Source organism: Oncorhynchus mykiss, chromosome 11, assembly GCF_013265735.2.
Source record: "Oncorhynchus mykiss isolate Arlee chromosome 11, USDA_OmykA_1.1, whole genome shotgun sequence".
Taxonomy (NCBI): Eukaryota; Metazoa; Chordata; class Actinopteri; order Salmoniformes; family Salmonidae; genus Oncorhynchus; species Oncorhynchus mykiss.
The window spans coordinates 70,212,784-70,234,119 of NC_048575.1; positions in this window are offsets into that span (position 1 = coordinate 70,212,784).

The window sequence follows — 21,336 nt, forward strand, 5'->3', positions numbered from 1 at the left end:
CCTGCTGGAGCGCGTGCTTTGGGTAGGCGGTTGCTATGGTGACCAGTGAGCTGAGATAAGGTGGGGCTTTACTCTGCAAAGACTTATAGATGACCTGGCAAGTGGGTTTGGCGATGAATATGTAGCGAGGGCCAGCCAACGAGAGCATACAGGTCGCAGTGGTGGGTAGTATATGGGGCTTTGGTGTCAAAACAGATGGCACTGTGATAGACTGCATCCAATTTGCTGAGTAGAGTGTTGGAGGCTATTTTGTAAATGACATCACCGAAGTCAAGGATCAGCAGGATAGTCAGTTTTACGAGGGAATGTTTGGCAGCATGAGTGAAGGATGCTTTGTTGCAAAATAGGAAACCAATTCTCGAATTTTGGATTGGAGATGATTAATGTGAGTCTGGAAGGAGAGTTTACAGTCTAACCAGACACCTAGGTATTTGTAGTTGTCCATTTATTCAAAGCCAGAACTGTACTGAGTAGTGATGCTGGACGGGCGGGCAGGTGTGGGCAGCGATCGGTTGAAGAGCGTGCATTTAGTTTTAATTGCAGTTAAGAACAGTTGGAGGCCACAGAAGGATAGTTGTAACGCATTGAAGCTCATCTTGAGGTTAGTTAACACAGTGTCCAAAGAAGGGCCAGAAGTATACATAACGGTATTGTCTGTTTAGAGGTGGATCAGAGAATCACCAGCAGCAAGAGCGATATCATTGATGTACACAGAGAAAAGAGTCGGTCCGAGAATTGAACCCTGTGGCACTCCCATAGAGACTGCCAGAGGTCCGGACAACAGGCCCTCCGATTTGACACACTGAACTCTGTCTGAGAAGCAGTTGGTGAACCAGGCGAGGCAGTCATTTGAGAAACCAAGGCTGTTGAGTCTGCCGATAAGAATGCAGTGATTGACAGAGTCGAAAGCCTTGGCCAGGTCGATGAATACAGCTGCACGGTATTGTCTCTTATTAATGGCTGTTATGATATCGTTTAGGACCTGGAGCGTGGCTGAGGTGCACCCATGACCAGCTCGGAAACCAGATTGCATAGGTACGGTGGGATTCGAACCGGTTTGTGATCTGTTGGTTAACTTGACTTTCGAAGACCTTAGAATGGCAGGGTAGGGTAGATATAGATATAGACATATTCCAATCTTTGGGGGTCTCAGACGGTACAAGAGGTTAAACAGGCTGGTAATAGGGGTTGCAACAATTTCTGCTGATCATTTTAGAAAGAGAGGGTCCAAATAGTCTAGCCCATCTGATTTGTAGGGGTCCACATTTTGCAGCTCATTCAGAACATCAGCTATCTGGATTTGGGTGAAGGAGAAATGGGGGAGGCTTGGGCAAGTTGCTGTGGGGGGTGCAGGGTTGTTGACCAGGGTAGGGGAGGCCAGGTGGAAAGCATGGCCAGCTGTAGAAAAATGCTTCTTGAAATTCTCAATTATTGAGGATTTATCTGTGATGACAGTGCTTCCTAGCCTCAGTGCATTGGGCAGCTGGGAGGAGTTGCTCGTATTCTCCATGGACTTTACTGTGTCCCAGATCTTTTTGGAGTTTGTGCTGCAGGATGCAAATTTCTGTTTGATAAAGCTAGCCTTTGCTTTCCTAACTGCCTGTGTATATTGGTTCCTTACTTCCCTGAAAAGTTGCATATCGCGGTGGCTATTTGATGCTAATGCCGTACGCCACAGGATGTTTTTGTGCTGGTCAAGGGCAGTCACGTCTGGAGTGAACCACGGGCTATATCTGTTTCTGGTTGTAATTTTTTTGAATGCGGCATGCTTATTTAAGATTGTGAGGAAAGCACTTGACAAGAATAACCAAGTATCTTCTACTGACAGAATGAGGTCAATATCCTTCCAGGATACCTGGGCCAGGTCGATTAGGAAGGCCTGCACGCTGAAGTGTTTTAGGGAGCGTTTGACAGTGATGAGGGGTGGTCGTTTGACCTCAGACCCATTCCGAACGCATTACAAACGCAAGCAATGAGGCAGTGCTAACCATGTGGTTTAAGACAGCAGAGGTGTATTTGGAGGGCAGGTTGGTTAGGATGATATCTATGAGGGTGCCCGTGTTTACGAATTTGGTGTTCTACCTGGTAGGTTCATTGATAATTTGTGTGAGATTGAGGGCATCAAGCTTAGATTGTAGGATGGCCGGGGTTTTAAAACCTCTCTGGGATAGGCGGGACTCTTGCGTCCCACTTGGCCAAATGCCAGGGAAAATGCAGAGCGCCAAATTCAAATAAAATACTATAAAAATCTAACTTTCATTAAACCACACATGTAAGATACTAATTAAAGCTACACTCGTTGTGAATCCAGCCAACATGTCAGATTTCAAAAATACTTTTCGGCGAAAGCATAAGATGCTATTATCTGATGATAGCACAACAGTAAACAAAGAGAGTGTAGCATATTTCAACCCTGCAGGCGCGACACAAAACGCAGAAATAAAATATAAATCATGCCTTACCTTTGACGAGCTTCTTTTGTTGCCACTCCAATATGTCCCATAAACATCACAAATGGTCCTTTTGTTTGATTAATTCCGTCAATATATATCCAAAATGTCAATTTATTTGGCGGGTTTGATCCAGAAAAACACAGCTTCCAACTTGCGCAACGTCACTACAAAATATCTCAAAAGTTATCTGTAAACTTTGCCAAAATATTTCAAACTACTTTTGGAATACAAATTTAGGTATTTTTAAACGTTAATAATCGATCAAATTGAAGACGGGATGATCTGTGTTCAATACAGGAAGACAACAAACTGACTCTACCTTTCGAGTCATGCGTCTCTCTCAAGAAGTCCACTTCAAGTGACACTCATTCACGATGGCCGTACTTCTTCATTACACAAAGGAATAACCTCAACCAATTTCTAAAGACTGGTGCCATCCAGTGGAAGCGGTAGGAACTGCAAACAAATCCCTTAGAAATCTGGTTTCCCAATGAAACTTAATTGAATAGACTAAAAGATCTAAAAAAATATAAAAAATATGAATGGTTTGTCCTCTGGGTTTTGCCTGCTACATAAGTTCTGTTATACTCACAGACATGATTCAAACAGTTTTAGAAACTTCAGAGTGTCTTCTATCCACATCTAATAATAATTTGCATATCTTATATTCTGGGGATGAGTAGCAGGGAGTTGAATTTGGGCACGCTATTTATCATTTATGAAAATGCTGCCCCCTAACCCGAAGAAGTTTTAAGCATGTCCCAGTTGAGTCTTAATTTCCTGTAGCAGTCCTCGGGGCGGCAGGGTAGCCTAGTGGTTAGAGCGTTGGACTAGTAACCGGAAGGTTGCGAGTTCAAACCCCCGAGCTGACAAGGTCCAAATCTGTCGTTCTGCCCCTGAACAGGCAGTTAACCCACTGTTCCCAGGCCGTCATTGAAAATAAGAATTTGTTCTTAACTGACTTGCCTGGTTAAAAAAAGAGCCAGTTTCATCCTAACACTTGATGTTTTTTGCGACTGCTAAAAAATTCTGTATTGACTGATCTTCATGTCTTAAAGTAATGATGGACTCTCGTTTCTCTTTGCTTATTTGAGCTGTTCTTGTCATAATATGAACTTGGTCTTTTACTAAATAGGGCCATCTTCTGTATATCACACCTACCTTGTCACAACACAACTGATTGGCTCAAACGCAGTAAGAAGGAATGAAATTCCACAAATTAACTTTTAACAAGGCACACCTGTTAAATGGTGACTACCCCATGAAGCTAATGGAGAGAATGCCAAGAGCTGTCATCAAGGCAAAGGGTGGCTACTTAGAAGAATATCAAGTATAAAATATATTTTGATTTGTTTAACACTTTTTTGGTTACTACATGATTCCATATGTGTTATTTCATAGTTTTGATGTCTTCACTATTATTCTACAATGTAGAAAATAATAGAAATAAAGAAAAACCCTTGAATGAGTAGGTGTGTCCAAACTTTTGACTGGTACTGTATATTAAGTACCCATTGATTCTAAATGTATCATGAGCTTAGTACCATGGTGAGTCCTTGCATCTATAGATCTGTCTATGAACTTGAGAGTGGTTATATTTCTCCAGGCCCATCCTTTAGCTTTCTACAGAAACTTTTAAGTAAGGGGCATAACTGTTTTAAAGTTATTTAATTAACCAACCTCCGCCGTGGCTCACTCTCACATTATGCCGAAAACACACAGTTTCCGACATAATGTAGCTCCAAACGCAATAGGGAGATGCTGGACGTACCCCACAAGTACCCCTGTGTGAAATTCTGTTACCCGAGTTGATTCTGCCACAGGTACAGTAGTATCTGAAGTGTGTGTGTACGTCTCTCTCGCTCTCTCTCTCTGTCATGTGTGTGTTTGTCTGTCTGTGTGTGTGTGTGTGTGTGTGTGTGTGTGTGTGTGTGTGTGTGTGTGTGTGTGTGTGTGTGTGTGTGTGTGTGTGTGTGTGTGTGTGTGTGTGTGTATGTGTGCAGCAGATGCCAGGAAAAGTGTCTTGTTTGAAGGTGAGTTCCAGAGAGAACAGAAAAGAGTCTGATAAGTCCAGGCTGACTCACCATGCTGTCATACTCACACTCTGGGACAACTGCAGAGTAAGGCGAGAGAGAGAGCGAGAGAGAGAGAGAGAGAGAAAGAGAGAGTAAGGCGAGAGAGAGTAAGGCGAGAGAGAGGGAGAGAGAGAGAGAGAGTAAGGCGAGAGAGAGAGAGAGAGAATTAGTCATGTTCATTCCAGCATTCTCTTCTCTGTTTTAAACATAACTGTATGATGTATTTTAAGAGTTTTTGAGGAATGTTTCAGGGAGTTTTTCTCTTTGTGAGATAGAGAGATGAGTGTAATTTAAGTCTGCACTTAAATTTCCAAAAGGACTTCACAGATGACATTATGGCTGATAGGAATGTTTTTCTTATCTAAGTTCAGAAAACAAAAGATAGATACATCTTTGATCAAAAACATGAAGTTGCCAGGATCCAGGATCAGCTCATTCCTCCAACGTTAACCATTGGGGTGGGGTGGGGTGCAAAACTGGCCTTAGATACAGTAAGTGTCTAGGGGCATTTGGCTCTTAAGTGGCCCACCCATAGGCAACTATGCACAGCTGAGTAAATTACACATGGGTCACACTTCATTTTCAGATCCTCACCATTTCTGTCTACTGTGTTACTGAATGGACAGCTTTTAAAACACATAAAAAAGTAAGGGTTTCATTGAAATGGGACCACTTTTCACCACTTCAACCCTTCAACTGTGCGTGTGGTTAACCCAGATCCCCTTGATGAAAAGCCTGCATCAGCAGAGAAGGGGTGGGTCAGTTCCTGTTATATTCAGCTTGCCAACTCTGTCAAGCGATAGCGTATACATCCGTCTGTATGGGTCAGAGTGAGAGAAGGCCTGGGAACCTGCTGCTGTTGCTCACATGGATGAACTGGGGTCAACTGGGTCCACTACCGTCTGTATACTGAGCTCAGTAACCACATCAAACACAACAGGTGTCTCCCTCGCTTTCTCTATCTTTTTCCCTCAAATTTTCTCTCACTCCCTTGCTCTCTTCTGTGCTGTGAGAAGACGGATGGACGAGGTCTGTCCTTTGAGCTGGATGCCAGACCAAAGCAGGCGAAGGATAAAGAGTGGAGAGGATGTATGGGTGAGAGCAGAGTGCATGTCTCAACCCATAGCACGTATTGTACCAGCTGTACAGTACTGCAGGCCAAGGAAGGCTGAACTGAAGTCACAGAGGTCAAACACAGTTACACATACACACTCTCCCTTTCACAGTCAAGCATACACCTGCTTCACCACACGCACCTCACACACAAAGACACACGCATACAAATACACTTCTTCTCTTGCACAAACATAAACACATAGTTTACGTGGGTGTTACAATCAATTTGCCAGACTGGGAGCTTTCCTAGGTGATTCCTTTAAACAAGGACATGTAGTTCCCAACATCAGCATGTCATAAAGGAAACATAACAGTTACTGTCATGTCCTTAATGTAATCCTCAGGATACTTCCTTCCTCCTAGGCCAGACAACCAGTAGAGGCACTTACCCACTAACCCACACTAACCCCATGCTGATCACACAGACAACACAAACTAACAGGGACCGGTTCAGGAACATTATCACAACCAGGAAATAGTTGCAAAACTGACTCTACTACCCCCCCACTACCCCCCCTGGCCTCTGTACTTTGTTTTCTGTCCCCTGAGCCTTTGGGGGTGCAGCGAGTCATTGGGTTTCATAAACACAGACTCACTGGAGGTGACAGCTTTCCCTAACTCCCCTGGCTTTGACATGGCTAGACACATGGTGCTAACCGCCACCAATGGGTGGTTGGATGGATGGATGGTTAGTTGGTTAGTTGGATAGTACGGGTCTCACAGGGGCAGTTTTACAGTCTTCCCCTCTCTCTCTCCCTTCATCCATCTCTCGCTCTTTTATCCTTTTCTGTCTTAAGGTTCGTGGCAGCTGCCCCATGCGTGTGAAATCCTCCAATCCCTGCTGGACAGGTAGCGCCACATGTGAGGCATTAAAGGACTCTCAGAGCTCTGCGTCCCCGGTTACCAGCTGCACGCGACAGCTGCCCAGGAAAATATCTGCTTTCATGTGGTTTTTCTACTGTTGGTTTTGGATGCGTAGTAAAAAAATATATATTTATAATTCCCCCACCCGACTTATGAGACAAGGACAGTTTGACTGTCATGGACAGAAGGACAGTTCACTTGTGTAACCGACACCAAGCTTTGCACACTGACTCATCCAGCACAGCATGTTAAAGGAAAGAAAAGCCTCTGACTAAAACAGCTCTTACACTCCTCTTCTGGAGGGAAAATCCCCTGGGTATAATCTTTTGAAAAGACAAGACCTTACTCATATAAATGTCCTACGACATCGAAATAAAGAAAACTTAGTGTGTCTTGCTTTTTCCAAAAGAGGTCCTTCAGTGATATACTGTACTTTAACAAGATTCAATGCAGTTAACACATCATCTACCACCTGTAAACAGCTCTGTGGTCTTTAACTGGGATAGAGTGAGGTAATCAGGAAAAGAATGAGTGGTAGTCAGATAAGGAGAAAGAGAGACATCAGACAGGATGCCCTTGTTACCCTGTGTAGTAGGACAGTGGTGCCAACACAATCATCCCAAAACAACGGAAAGTAATCCGATTACGCTACTAAATTTGGGTAATCCAAAAGATACGTTATTGATTGCAATTTTGGACAGGTACAGTAACTAGTAACGGAAACAGATTACGTTTAGAAAGTAACATGACCAACCGTGTGTATGTGTTTGTGTATGTGTGTGTGTGTGTGTGTGAGTGTGTGTATGTCCAATTGTGTGTGCTTGTGTAATACTGTCCTCTTAACCTACTAATTGCCTTGCTTCTGCAGCCTCCTGCAGTGTCTATGTGATTTGTATTTGTGTTTATTATGGATCTCCACCAGTTCTTACCAAGGCAGTAGCTACTCATCCTGTGGACCTGCAAAATGAAGGCGGTTATACAATTTTAAAAACATTACAATCATTACAGAATTCACACCACACTAAGTGTGGGGCCTCAGGCCCATACTCAACTACCACATATCTATAACACAATGTCTCTGGCCCTGCCTGACAAGGACACTTTAAGATGCATGGAGAATAGGACTGCTGCTAAGGAGATAAGGACAAAGATGAGAACTCTGGTGATGACACAGACCTATAAATAACAGTTGCTCACTTTATCCCCTGTCTGGGTTTATCTCAAAGATTACAAACACGAAAAAATATTGAGCCAAACATGTCGTATTTTACATTTGTTCTATGTTTTACCTCCTAAATTGGAAATTGTATGATTGACTGGCCATGAAATTAGATTCATCTTCATGACTCCATATTCCTTGAACACAAAGCTAGGCATAAGCAAGTCTTCAGATCTAAGGCAAGGTGAGTCATATCGCTTATCGAACCACCTCTGCTCCATTCATCATATCAGTGAAATATTGCCAATCATTTCAGACATGTACTGCAGAAGCTGGGAGTGTCATCTACAGATCCACCACAGACATCACATCACTGGAGGGAAACATTCCCCACACCAGCCCAGGTGAGATCACCTGTAAAACAGACAGACATCTTAGTTACACACCCAGTCTACAGGAATGTGGCATTTAGAGATGTATTATCTGGATTCTTCATCAGATGATTGAAAGTTGAAATGTAAGGTGGGATACTGAACAAAAATATAAATGGAACACGCAACAATTTCAAAGACTTAACTGAGTTACAGTTCCTACTGTATATAAGGAAATCAGTCAACTGAAATAAATTCATTAGGCCCTAATCTATGGACTTCACATGACTTGGAATACAGATATGCATCTGTTGGTCACAGATATCTTAAAAAAAAAAGGTAGGGGCGTGGATCAGAAACCAGTCAGTATCTGGTGTGACCACCATTTGCCCAATGCAGCAGGACAAAGCTCCTTCGCATAGAGTTATTCAAGCTACTGATTGTGGCCTGTGGATTGTTGTCTCACTCCTCTTTAATGGCTGTGTGAAGTTGATGGATATTGGCGGGAACTGGAACACGCTGTCGTACGCGTCAATCCAGAGCATTCCGAACATGCTCAATGGGTGACATGGGGCCGTGCATTATTATGCAAAACATGAAGTGATGGCGGTGGATGAATGGCACAACAACGGGCCTCAGGATCTAATCACAGTATCTCTGTGCATTCATATTGTCATCAATAAAACACAATTGTGTTTTTTTGTCCGTAGCTTAAGCCTGCCCATACCATAACCCCACTGCCACCATGGGGCACTCTGTTCACAACGTTGACATCAGCAAACCGCTCAACCACACAACGCCACACAAGCTGTCTGCCATCTGCCCGGTACAGTTGGGATTCATCCATGAAGAGCACACTTGCCTACTGAAGTTGGTTACAAAGACCCTGGTGAGGATGACGAGCACTGCCTTTCTGCAGTCAACATGCAAATTGCATGCTCCCTCAAAACTTGAGACATCTGTAGCATTGTGTTATATGGCAAAAATGCACATTTTAGAATGGTCTTTTGTTGTCTCCAGCACAAGCTGCACCTGTATAATGATCATGCTGTTTATTTGATATGGATTATCTTGGCAAATGAGAAATGCTCACTGACAGAGATGTAAACAGATTTGTGCACAGTATTTTAGAGAAATAAGCTTTTAGTGAGTATGAAAAATGTCTGTGATCTTTAATTTTAGCTCATGAAACATGGGACCAACACTTTAAATGTTGTGTTTATATTTTTGATTAGTGTATGTTTGCTGGTGGTGGTTCACAGTGTGAAAACAGACCTCCTGTGAGTTTAGCTCTTATTAGCTCCTCATTCAGGACATTCATGAACACCACTGGTCTCAGCTACCTGGTGTGTTTATTTTATCTTCATTTAACTAGGCAAGTCAGTTAAGAACAAATTCTTATTTACAATGACTGCCAAACCCAGATGACGCTGGGCCAATTGTGCACCGCCCTATGGGACTCCCAATCACAGCTGGTTGTGATCCAGCCTAGATTCGAACCAGTTGTGTCTGCAGTGATGCCTCAAGCACTGAGATGCAGTGCATTAGACCGCTGTGCTACTCGGGAGCATTTGCGCATGTGAGAGAGTTTCTGTGTGTGTGTCTGGTGTACACGTTGGTTGCGCCTGAGCGGGCGCAGACTTGAGCTTGTGTGTCTGGACATGTTCTCTCTACAGCTGTAGGCTGGAAACATGACCTCTCACTGCCACTGGAGCAGACTGGAAACTGCACTGTGTGTGTGTGTGTGTGTGTGTGTGTGTGTGTGTGTGTGTGTGTGTGTGTGTGTGTGTGTGTGTGTGTGTGTGTGTGTGTGCGCGTGCATGCGTGCGTGTGCGTGTGCGTGTGTGTGTGTGTGTGTGATGAACATATTGGCTGGACAGTGTCAGAACCTTATTTTCAGAGGTGTTGTCAGAGGGGTGGCAGGGTGGGCACCGCCCCCTCCTGAAATATGATTGTGCCCCCCCCCTCCCACACCCCAAATTCTCATCGGGTCAGAGCGTTGTCAATCTGGAGAGAAAAAAAACTAAATGTCCGCTACTAGCGGGTAGGACAAACAGGGCTGTTTCTGTCGTTCTCCTACTAATTTAGCTCTAACTTTTTAATGGTTGCAGCCCCCATTAAAATATTCCTAGAAACGCCCCTGCTTATTTTGAGACAGTGTTAGGTATCACATGATCTAGCTGGGTGGACGACCACAGACTTAGCAGAATTAAGGGAGATGTGTCACATAATATTCCATGATTAACACTCCACCCCTACAGGTCCACTTCCTCGTCTCCGCAAACAGTCCATTGAAGGAAAAGGGATGAAAAACAAACGTTAGCATGGAAAAACCCTGATGCTGAGTCCCAGCCTGACAGCCTGCCTGCTGACTCCCTGCCTTTCTGCCTGCCAGCTGAAAAACTCCCTGATGATGTGTGTGTGTGTATATCAGCTGTTGTTGTGAGGGACTTATTTTGTTTTCTCAGGCCTGATCTGGACATAGTAATGTGTGTGTGTGCGCGCGTGTGTGTGTGCGTGTGTGTGTGCATGTGTTCTGTTTCTCTGAATTGGCAGGGCTTTCATCTTTAGTGTTTCTGACACATGGGGAATTCTAGTTGTTAATCAAAATAAGGCAGAACAATGAGTACCCACAAACAGTCTGCTTGATCAATGTCTTAATTAAGAAACTACTCAGTATTAAGCAGTCCCTGGTTTTAAACCTGTACTTTCCTTTCATTGACTTGGGCAGCACTGTACATAACATTGCAAAACATGTTTATTTTCTAGAAAGGTTTTTCTTGTTCTTTGACATGTTCTGCACTGGGGGTTGAAAACATCCCTTCCAGACACAAGCTTTCTGTCCCCAGACATCATCAAGCTGAACAGCATCCAACCTGGTAAACTTTGAATACAATAGTGCTGGTAAACATTATCACCAAATGCATCTTCTTGAAAACAATCTTTTAGCAACACAAACTCATCATCTTTTAAACAAGTACATCAAAGCTCCAGTAGCTAGCTGACTTGTCAGGGGGAGTCCTCTAACTCTACTGGATATCAGGGGGGTCCTCTAACTCTACTGGATATCAGGGGGAGTCCTCTAACTCTACTGGATATCAGGGGAGTCCTCTAACTCTACTGGATATCAGGGGGGTCCTCTAACTCTACTGGATATCAGGGGGAGGGGGGTCCTCTAACTCTACTGGATATCAGGGGAGTCCTCTAACTCTACTGGATATCAGTGGGGTCCTCTAACTCTACTGGATATCAGGGGGGTCCTCTAACTCTACTGGATGTCAGGGGGAGTCCTCTAACTTTACTGGATATCAGGGGGAGTCCGCTAACTCTACTGGATATCAGGGGGAGTCCTCTAACTCTACTGGATATCAGGGGGAGTCCTCTAACTCTACTGGATATCAGGGGAGTCCTCTAACTCTACTGGATATCAGGGGGGTCCTCTAACTCTACTGGATGTCAGGGGGAGTCCTCTAACTTTACTGGATATCAGAGGGAGTCCTCTAACTCTACTCGATATCAAGGGGAGTCCTCTAACTCTACTGGATATCAGGGGGAGGGGGGTCCTCTAACTCTACTGGATACCAGGGGGAGTCCTCTAACTCTACTGGATATCAGAGGGAGTCCGCTAACTCTACTGGATATCAGGGGGAGTCCTCTAACTCTACTGGATATCAGGGGGAGTCCTCTAACTCTACTGGATATCAGGGGGAGTCCTCTAACTCTACTGGATATCAGGGAGTCCTCTACCTCTACTGGATATGAGGGGGCTCCTCTAACTCTACAGGATATCAGGGGGAGTCCTCTAACTCTACTGGATATCAGGGGGAGTCCTCTAACTCTACTGGATATCAGGGGGAGTCCTCTAACTCTACTGGATATCAGGGGGAGTCCTCTAACTCTACTGGATATCAGGGGGAGTCCTCTAGCTCTACTGGATATCAGGGGGAGTCCTCTAACTCTACTGGATATCAGGGTCCTCTAACTCTACTGGATATCAGGGGGGTCCTCTAACTCTACTGGATATCAGGGGGAGTCCTCTAACTCTACTGGATATCAGGGGGGTCCTCTAACTCTACTGAATATCAAGGGGAGTCCTGTAACTCTACTGGACATCAGGGGGAGTCCTCTAACTCTACTGGACATCAGGGGGAGTCTTCTAACTCTACTGGATATCAGGGGGAGGGGGGTCCTCTAACTCTACTGGATATCATGGGGGAGTAATCTAACTTTACTGGATATCAGGGGGGTCCTCTAACTCTACCAGATATTACATAAGTTCACGCTGAGCTTTACCTCAGAGAATAAAGGTAAAGAGATAATCTAACCTATTTGAATGTATCTCTTTCCCTACATGTCTTTCTCCTGGGTGTTTGTACTACTGTAAGTGGAGTGGACTGACGCCTTTTGTGTTTGAAGCCCAGACTTGTGCTCTCCACTGGTGCATTAAAGGTAGACTCAGCAATATGACTTAGACACAGAAAGTAAACAGCATAGTGGGTCTATTTCCCCAACATCTAAGAGCATTGAAGCGCAAGGCTCAACTTATCCGCTTTTTCAGTGCCCTGGCTACCCTAGCACATGCGCAAGATACTGTTTTCTGACTGTGTGAGTGCGAGTTCTTGAATGTCACTCCTATCTGGGATGCTGCTCATGGCACTGTCATTTTGTTGAGTCCTCTGGGGAGTATTTGCCTTCGAGGCTATCGTACTGCTGCAATCTGCACTGGGCTGGACAACATGCTCTTGTGAAGACTTGTAAAACACTGCTAGTCTTTAAGGAACATTTGTTGTTCTCTGCTCCACAGTTAACATTGACCTCCATGTACTGCAAAGCTGCCTTTGGTACAATTGTCCTCCTAACACATCTAAAAGATAGATATTAGGGTGATCTGTGAGCCAAGCCAACTGGACACGCTGTGTAAAACAGCCAAGGCGTAGCCCTCACAGACTCTGGAGGAAAAGAGACATGACCATATTCCACACATAAAAACAGAATGACCATGACTCATCATCAATGATCTATTCATATCTCTTATCTGAGATGACCTGTTATGTCTAAAAAGAGCAGCTTTATATCAGGTCTGGAATGGGCTGTCAGAATAAACTGAGAATCAGCTGTGAGAATAGGCTGGTGGTTAGAGTGTTGGGACATTAACCAAAAGGTTGCTAGATTGAATCCCCAAGCTGACAAGGTAAAAATGTGTTGTTCTGCCCCTGAACAAGGCAGTTAACCCACTGTTCCCCACTGCTGAAGATGTTGATTATGGCAGCACCCTGCACCTCTCTGATTCAGAGTGGTTGGGTTTTATGCGGAAGACATATTTCAGTTGAATGCATTAATTTGTACAATTGACTAGGTATCCCCTATTCCCCTATTTGGGCAGCTCCAAAATGCAGGTGTTTCAGTCTTGCTCAGTGCTTTCTGTGGTGGTGGGGCATCCAGCGGAATATGCAGAGGGTAGGGGTTGGTAATGTTCTCTAGTTGCGCCACGATTACCTCAGTGTTCTGTCACTCATGCGGACACTACGTAACAGCAAAATCTAAAGGGAGAGCTAGAAAGTTGAAGCCCCTTGGGTGCTGCCATAGATTTGACATTAGAAGTGCCTATCCAACAAGGCTCAAGGTCATTGGACACAGATACAATGACATCAAATCACATTATATCTGCTGTAGCTTTGATTGGACAGATTATGTCTATATAATACTTTACAAATCTTAGGTAGCAAGCTAGACAAGCAGTCATCATCGTGAATCAAGTCGACAATCCTTTTCAATACTTGTCATATGAAGAGAAATTATAGATAATACGTATCGGTGCGCATTTGCCATTGGGCATAAACATTACACAAGTTGGAAATCGCAAATTCAACAATGATTTGTTTGGAAGGAATCAGCAGCTAACTGCAACATTGCAAAGCAATCACTAGCCTGCTATTACACAGAGAGAGTGTGTGGTCCAAGTCTGGGTTTAAGGGTCTCTTTTCCAAGTTGAAAAGGATAAACATTCACATGCAACACCATCGGCCAGAAAAGCGGTTGAATACATTGGCCATGCTGTCAATCCAGCATGACTTCTGCCACATTCAAAACAACTGGAAAACTCTGAATTGGAAAATCTCAGACCTCAGTTAGTTCAAGACAACTGAGAACTCTGAAAAAAAACGTGCTCCGACTCCTTCTAGAGCTCCGACCTGAAGAAAACTGATGTCATGATTCGACCTTGTTTTTTTTCGAGTTCCCAGTTGTCTTGAAAGCACCATAAATCCAGAGAATGACAGATTTTGATGACAAAGTATGTCCACAAGAATGACCGCTGCATCACCTTCCTGTTCAAGTGAGCACAGCACAACAAGGTGAGTCCAAATATGTATTGTGTGTTGCTGCATAAATTATGTAATATGCCAGGCAGATATCTATACTGTAGCTAAGAAAGTAATACTAAGTGTATGTTCTGTAGTAAGTTGATAGTAGCCCATATGCCTCACCCTGATAATTTGGTCCCTTTTCCCATATTAACTTAGCCTACTGTTCTGAATTTGTGATGCACGTATAGCCTATAGCCTGTTTTAGAAAAATGTCATAATTGAATATTGTAAGAGATTTCTTTGTCTGCTTATATGCCCCCTTTATTCATCCTACTTTTCTGACTTTGTGTACAGGGAGAACAAGACGGGCCCATGTTCTGAATTCTGTCGCTGTACATTTCAAAAGCAATGACTTTGACCATTTGAAGAAAATCAAACACAGACGTAAGAGAGGACCCCTCTCCCCAGCTGCAGTGGGTATAGTTGATGCCTTTCCTCTCCTCATCAAGGTCTTTAACATCTGATCATTCCGAGGACAGAGCAGGGCTCCGTGGCACTGACAGAGACTGTTGCCAGAACCCGAGTGGGGAAGTACGTAATGAAAAACAAAAGCAAAGCCAGTCACCGAACATACACCCCCCCACCAACACACACACACACACACACACACACACACACACACACACACACACACACACACACACACACACACACACACACACACACACACACACACACACACACACACACACACACACACACACACACACACACACACACACAAACACACACACACAAACAGGGGTTCAGCAGCATCCTCTGGGGGTGTTCTACAGATGTGTGCTTGTACACTCCGATCTGATCTGCTGTTTGTGTTTAATGTTCTCTGTTGCCTTGTGTAGCATTAGTACAAGGCTCTCTTTGTGTGAGTAGGCTGACTGCGCTGTGCTGAACTGTACTGTACTGTCTGGCTGCACAGGCATCTGACTGGGGATATATAGTGCATGCTAGGATCATCTGCTTAATCTGGAGATTAGGTGATGTTAGTACACACACATACACATCTATGCATGCCTCCACCTGGGTCAATCAGTTCACCTGGCCTGTTAGACAGGTGGCATGTACTAACCCTGAATACCATGTAATCCTAAGGTCAACCATCAGTGGCAGTAAATCAGGAAAGCCCCATTAGTATAGGCCAGTGGTTACATCTATTTCAGGGAAGTAAGATGTCATATCATCAGTTATCAAATCACCCCCTATCTGAGATATCTACTGCAGCCCTCATCCTCCACATACAACACCCGTTCTGCCAGTGACATTCCGTTAAAGGTCCCCAAAGCAAACACATCCCTGGGTCGCTCATCTTTTCAGTTTGCTGCAGCGAGCGACAGTACTGGACAGTATATATAATGCATTTAATGGCATCCCGAATGGTGCAGCTGTCACGTTCTGACTTGAGTTCCTTTGTTTTGTCTTTTGTTTTAGTATGGTCAGGGCGTGAGTTGGGTGGGTTGTCTTTGTTAGTTTGTCTATGATTTTCTATTTCTGTGTTTGGCCTGGTATGGTTCTCAGTCAGAGGCAGCTGTCAATCGTTGTCCCTGATTGAGAACCATATTTAGGGGGGAGTCCCTAAATTTAGCCTGTTTTCCATTGTGTTTTGTGGGTGGTTGTTTTCAGTCTTTGTGTGGCTACACCAGACAGAACTGTTCCGGTTGTTTCTTTGTTGTTTTGTTATTCAGTGTTCAGTTTACTTTATTAAAAAGATGAACACGTACCACGCTGCGCATTGGTCCTCACCTTCTTCCACCAACAGCCGTTACAGCAGCGTTCTAAGGCCCTGCAAATAAATCTGTAAATTCCCCACCCAACTACCTCATCCCCATGTTGATATTTTTTTAATGCTCCTTTGCACACCTGTATCTCTATTTGCACATTCATCTTCTGCACATCTATCACTCCAGTGTTAATTGCTAAATTGTAATTATTTCGCCACTGTGGCCCATTTATTGCCTTACCTCCCTAAAATCTTACTTCATTTTCACACACTGTATATAGACTTTTTATATTGTGTTATTGACTGTACATTTGTTTATTCCATGTGTAACTCTCTGTTTGTGTCACACTGCTTTGCTTTATCTTGGCCAGGTTGCAGTTGTAAATGAGAACTTGTTCTCAACTAGCCTACCTGGTTAAATAAAGGTGAAATAAAATAAATAAATAAAATATCTCAGTACTAGAGGTGTCCCTACAGACTCTGGTTCGATCCCGGGCTGTATAACAACCGGCCATGATCGGGAGTCCCATAGGGCGGTGCACAATTGGACCAGCGTTGTCCAGGTTAGGGGAGGGTTTGGCTGGGGTAGGCCATCATTGTAAATAATAATTTGTTGTTATCTGACTTGCCTAGTTAAATAAGGTTAAATAAAACAAACACACAAACATAATGTTTACAAAAGTCCTATAAGAACAATGAATGTGCCACTGCCTTGAAACAGTCATAAACAACAACCGAGCAATGTCTCCTATACACATGTTTACATATTGACACTCAGAGGGGATAAGTGATAATTCCATCGCTAAGGTTTCCCCAGTGACAGCCTTATCGCCTTTGTCTCCTAAACCCTACCACGGGAATCTTTCTTAAATTAAACAACTATGCAGGGACCTTCCGTCCTCCACCGAATCCATTCCCCTCTCTTTTCTCCCTCACTCCTTCCCTTCCATCAGTCTCTCTCTCTCTGATATCCCCCTTCCGCATTCCCTATTTCCCCTCCACTGTCCTCCTCCTCTGTCCCTCTCAGCTCTTTCCGTACATATCTCTCCCAACTCCTCCTGCTCCATTCTCTTCTCTCTCAAGTCCTCCTGCTCTATTCTCTTCTCTCTTACCCTCTACCCCTTTTAAATTCCCCTTCCTACCTGCCACCCTCCTCCTTCCCACCTCCCACCCATTTCCCTTTCTCAGCTCAGGTAGATTTCCCTCTCTCAGCTTAGGTGGATATACCTCTCTCAGCTTTGGTAGATTTCCCTCTCTCAGCTCAGATAGATTTCCCTCTCTCAGCACAGCAGAGAGGATAAACATATAAAACACAGGCTCATAATCTGACAGAGTGGGATTAGAAGACACACCCCTTCCAAAACCCTCCATAACACACATAACATTACACAAATCTCCCTTCTTAACCACTGAGTGCAGAACGTGGTAACTAAACATACGGCAATAACAACTAATACGCCAGTAAACATGCTGTTATGCGACACTACGACTGCTCTTTGTCTCTGGGTATCTAAGAAGTGTTTTTCTGTCTCCTACAAGCTGGAATACCCTAACATCTGGGAGATTGAACTAAATCAACTAAATCATGAATCCTATTGTTTATAACCAGAGAGGACCTTTGTACTGTATGTATTTCTGTTATATTGTGTTAGACTACCTATGGCAGTCTCTATGGGGGTGCCACAGGGTTCAATTCTCGGGCCGACTATTTTCTCTGTATGCATCAATGATATCGCTCTTGCTGCTGGTGATTCTCCTATCCACCTCTATGCAGACAACACCATTCTGTATACTTCTGGCCCTTCTTTGGACACTGTGTTAACAAACCTCCAGACGAGCTTCAATTCCATACAACTCTCCTTCTGTGGCCTTCAACTGCTCTTAAATGAAAGTAAATCTAAATGCATGCTTTTCAACCGATCGCTGCCGCACCTGCCCGGCCATCCAGCATCTCTACTCTGGACGGTTCTGACTTGTCCACTGATATGTGGACAACTACAAATACCTAGGTTTCTGGTTAGACTGTAAACTCTCTTTCCAGACTCACATTAAGCATCTCCAATCCAAAATTAAATCTAGAATTGGCTTTCTATTTTGCAACAAAGCATCCTTCACTCATGCTGCCAAACATTCCCTCGTAAAACTGACTATCCTGCTGATGGTTGACTTCGGCGATGTCATTTACAAAATAGCCTCCAACACTCTACTCAGCAAATTGGATACAGTCTATCACAGTGCCATCCGTTTTGTCACCAAAGCCCCATATACTACCCACCACTGCGACCTGTTTGCTCTCGTTGGCTGGCCCTCGTTACATATTTGTCGCCAAACCCACTGGCTCCAGGTCATCTATAAGTCTTTGCTTGGTAAAGCACCACTGTAAGGGCGTTCGTCTGTAGGAGGAAGAGAAGCGGACCAAAGCGCAGCGTGGTGGTTATTCATGTTTTAATAAATCACTACACATGAACAAACTAACAAAAACAAGAAATGTGAAAACGCAACACAGTCCTATCCTGTGACAACAAACACAGTGACAGGAACAATCACCCACAAACACACAGTGAAACCCAGGCTACCTAAGTATGATTCTCAATCAGAGACAACTAATGACACCTGCCTCTGATTGAGAACCATACTAGGCCGAAAACATAGAAATGCCCCAAAACATAGAAAAACAAACATAGACTGCCCACCCAACTCACGCCCTGACCATACTAAATAAATACAAAACAACAGAAATAGAGGTCAGAACGTGACAGTACCCCCCCCAAAAGGTGCGGACTCCGGCCGCAAAACCTTGACCTATAGGGGAGGGTCTGGGTGGGCGTCTGTCCGCGGTGGCGGCTCTGGCGCGGGACGCGGACCCCACTTCACCATTGTCTTAGTCCGCCTTATTGTCCGCCTCCCTGGCTTACTCACCATGGCCACCCCTCTCAATGACCCCACTGGACAGAGGGGCTGCTCGGGACAGAGGGGCAGCTCGGGACAGAGGTGAAGCAGCTGCTCGGGACAGAGGGACAACTGCTCGGGACAGAGGGGCAGTAGCAGCTCGGGACAGAGGGGCAGTAGCAGCTCGGGACAGAGGGGCGGCAGCTGCTCGGGACAGAGGGACAGCTGCTCGGGACAGAGGGACAGCTGCTCGGGACAGAGGGGCAGCTGCTCGGGCGGCCCCTGGCTGACTGACGGCACTGGCGGCCCCTGGCTTACTGGCGGCCCCTGGCTGACTGGCGGCACTGGCGGCCCCTGGCTTACTGGTGGCCCCTGGCTGACTGGCGGCACTGGCGGCCCCTGGCTGACTGGCGGCACTGGCGGCCCCTGGCTGACTGGCGGCACTGGCGACCCCTGGTTGACTGGCGGCGCTGGCGCTGGGCTGACTGGCGGCCCCTGGTTGACTGGCGGCACTGGCGGCCCCTGGCTGACTGGCGGCACTGGCGGCCCCTGGCTGACTGGCGGCACTGGCGGCCCCTGGCTGACTGGCGGCACTGGCGGCCCCTGGCTGACGGGCGGCACTGGCGGCTCCTGGCTGACGGGCGGCACTGGCGGCTCCTGGCAGACGGGCGGCACTGGCGGCTCCTGGCAGACGGGCGGCACTGGCGGCGCTGGGCAGACGGGCGGCACTGGCGGCCTCTGGCAGACGGGCGGCACTGGCGGCGCTGGGCAGACGGGCGGCACTGGCGGCGCTGGGCAGACGGGCGGCACTGGCGGCGCTGGGCAGACGGGCGGCACTGGCGGCGCTGGGCAGACGGGCGGCACTGGCGGCGCTGGGCAGACGGGCGGCACTGGCGGCGTTGGGCAGACGGGCGGCGCTGGCGGCGCTGGGCTGAGTAGCTCTCCTAGCGCCGAACAAGCGGGAGACTCCGGCAGCGCTGGAGAGGAGGAAGGCTCTGGTAGCGCCGGAGAGGCGGGAGACTCCGGCAGCGCTGGAGAGGAGAGAGCCCCTGCAAGGATGGGCCGGAGAGACAGCCTGGTACGGGGAGCTGCCACCGGAGGGCTGGTGCGTGGAGGTGGTGACGGATAGACCGGGCCGTGCAGGCGCACTGGAGCTCTTGAGCACCGAGCCTGCCCAACCTTACCCGGTTGAATGGTCCCGGTCGCCCTGCCAGTGCGGCGAGGTGGAATAGCCCGCACTGGGCTATGCAGGCGAACCGGGGACACCGTGCGCAAGGCTGGTGCCATGTAAGCCGGCCCAAGGAGACGCACTGGAGACCAGATGCGTAGAGCCGGCTTCATGGCACTTGGCTCGATGCCCACTCTAGCCCGGCCGATAAGCGGAGCTGGAATGTACCGCACCGGGCTGTGCACCCGCACTGGGGACACCGTGCGCTCCACAGCATAACACGGTGCCTGCCCGGTCTCTCTAGCCCCCCGGTAACCACAGGAAGTTGGCTCAGGTCTCCTACCTGGCGTAGCCATACTCCCTGTTAGCCCCCCCCCAAGAAATTTTTGGGGCTGACTCCCGGGCTTCCTTGCCAACCGTGTTCCCTCATATCGCCGGCTCCTCTCTCCGGCTGCCTCTGCTCTCCTCGCTGCCTCCACCTGTTCCCATGGAAGGCGATCCTTTCCCGCCAGGATCTCCTCCCATGTGTAGCAACCCTTGCCGTCCAACACATCATCCCAAGTCCATTCCTCCTTGTGCCGCTGTTGCCCGTTACCACGCCGCTTGGTCCTGTTGCGGTGTGTGATTCTGTAAGGGCGTTCGTCTGTAGGAGGAAGAGAAGCGGACCAAAGCGCAGCGTGGTGGTTATTCATGTTTTAATAAATCACTACACATGAACAAACTAACAAAAACAAGAAATGTGAAAACGCAACACAGTCCTATCCTGTGACAACAAACACAGTGACAGGAACAATCACCCACAAACACACAGTGAAACCCAGGCTACCTAAGTATGATTCTCAATCAGAGACAACTAATGACACCTGCCTCTGATTGAGAACCATACTAGGCCGAAAACATAGAAATGCCCCAAAACATAGAAAAACAAACATAGACTGCCCACCCAACTCACGCCCTGACCATACTAAATAAATACAAAACAACAGAAATAGAGGTCAGAACGTGACAACCACCTTATCTGAGCTCACTGGTCACCATAGCAACACCCACCGGTAGCATGCGCTCCAGTAGGTATATTTCACTGGTCAACCCCTCGGTTGGCCGCCTTTCCTTCCAGTTCTCTGCTGCCAATGACTGGAACAAATTGCAAAAATCACTG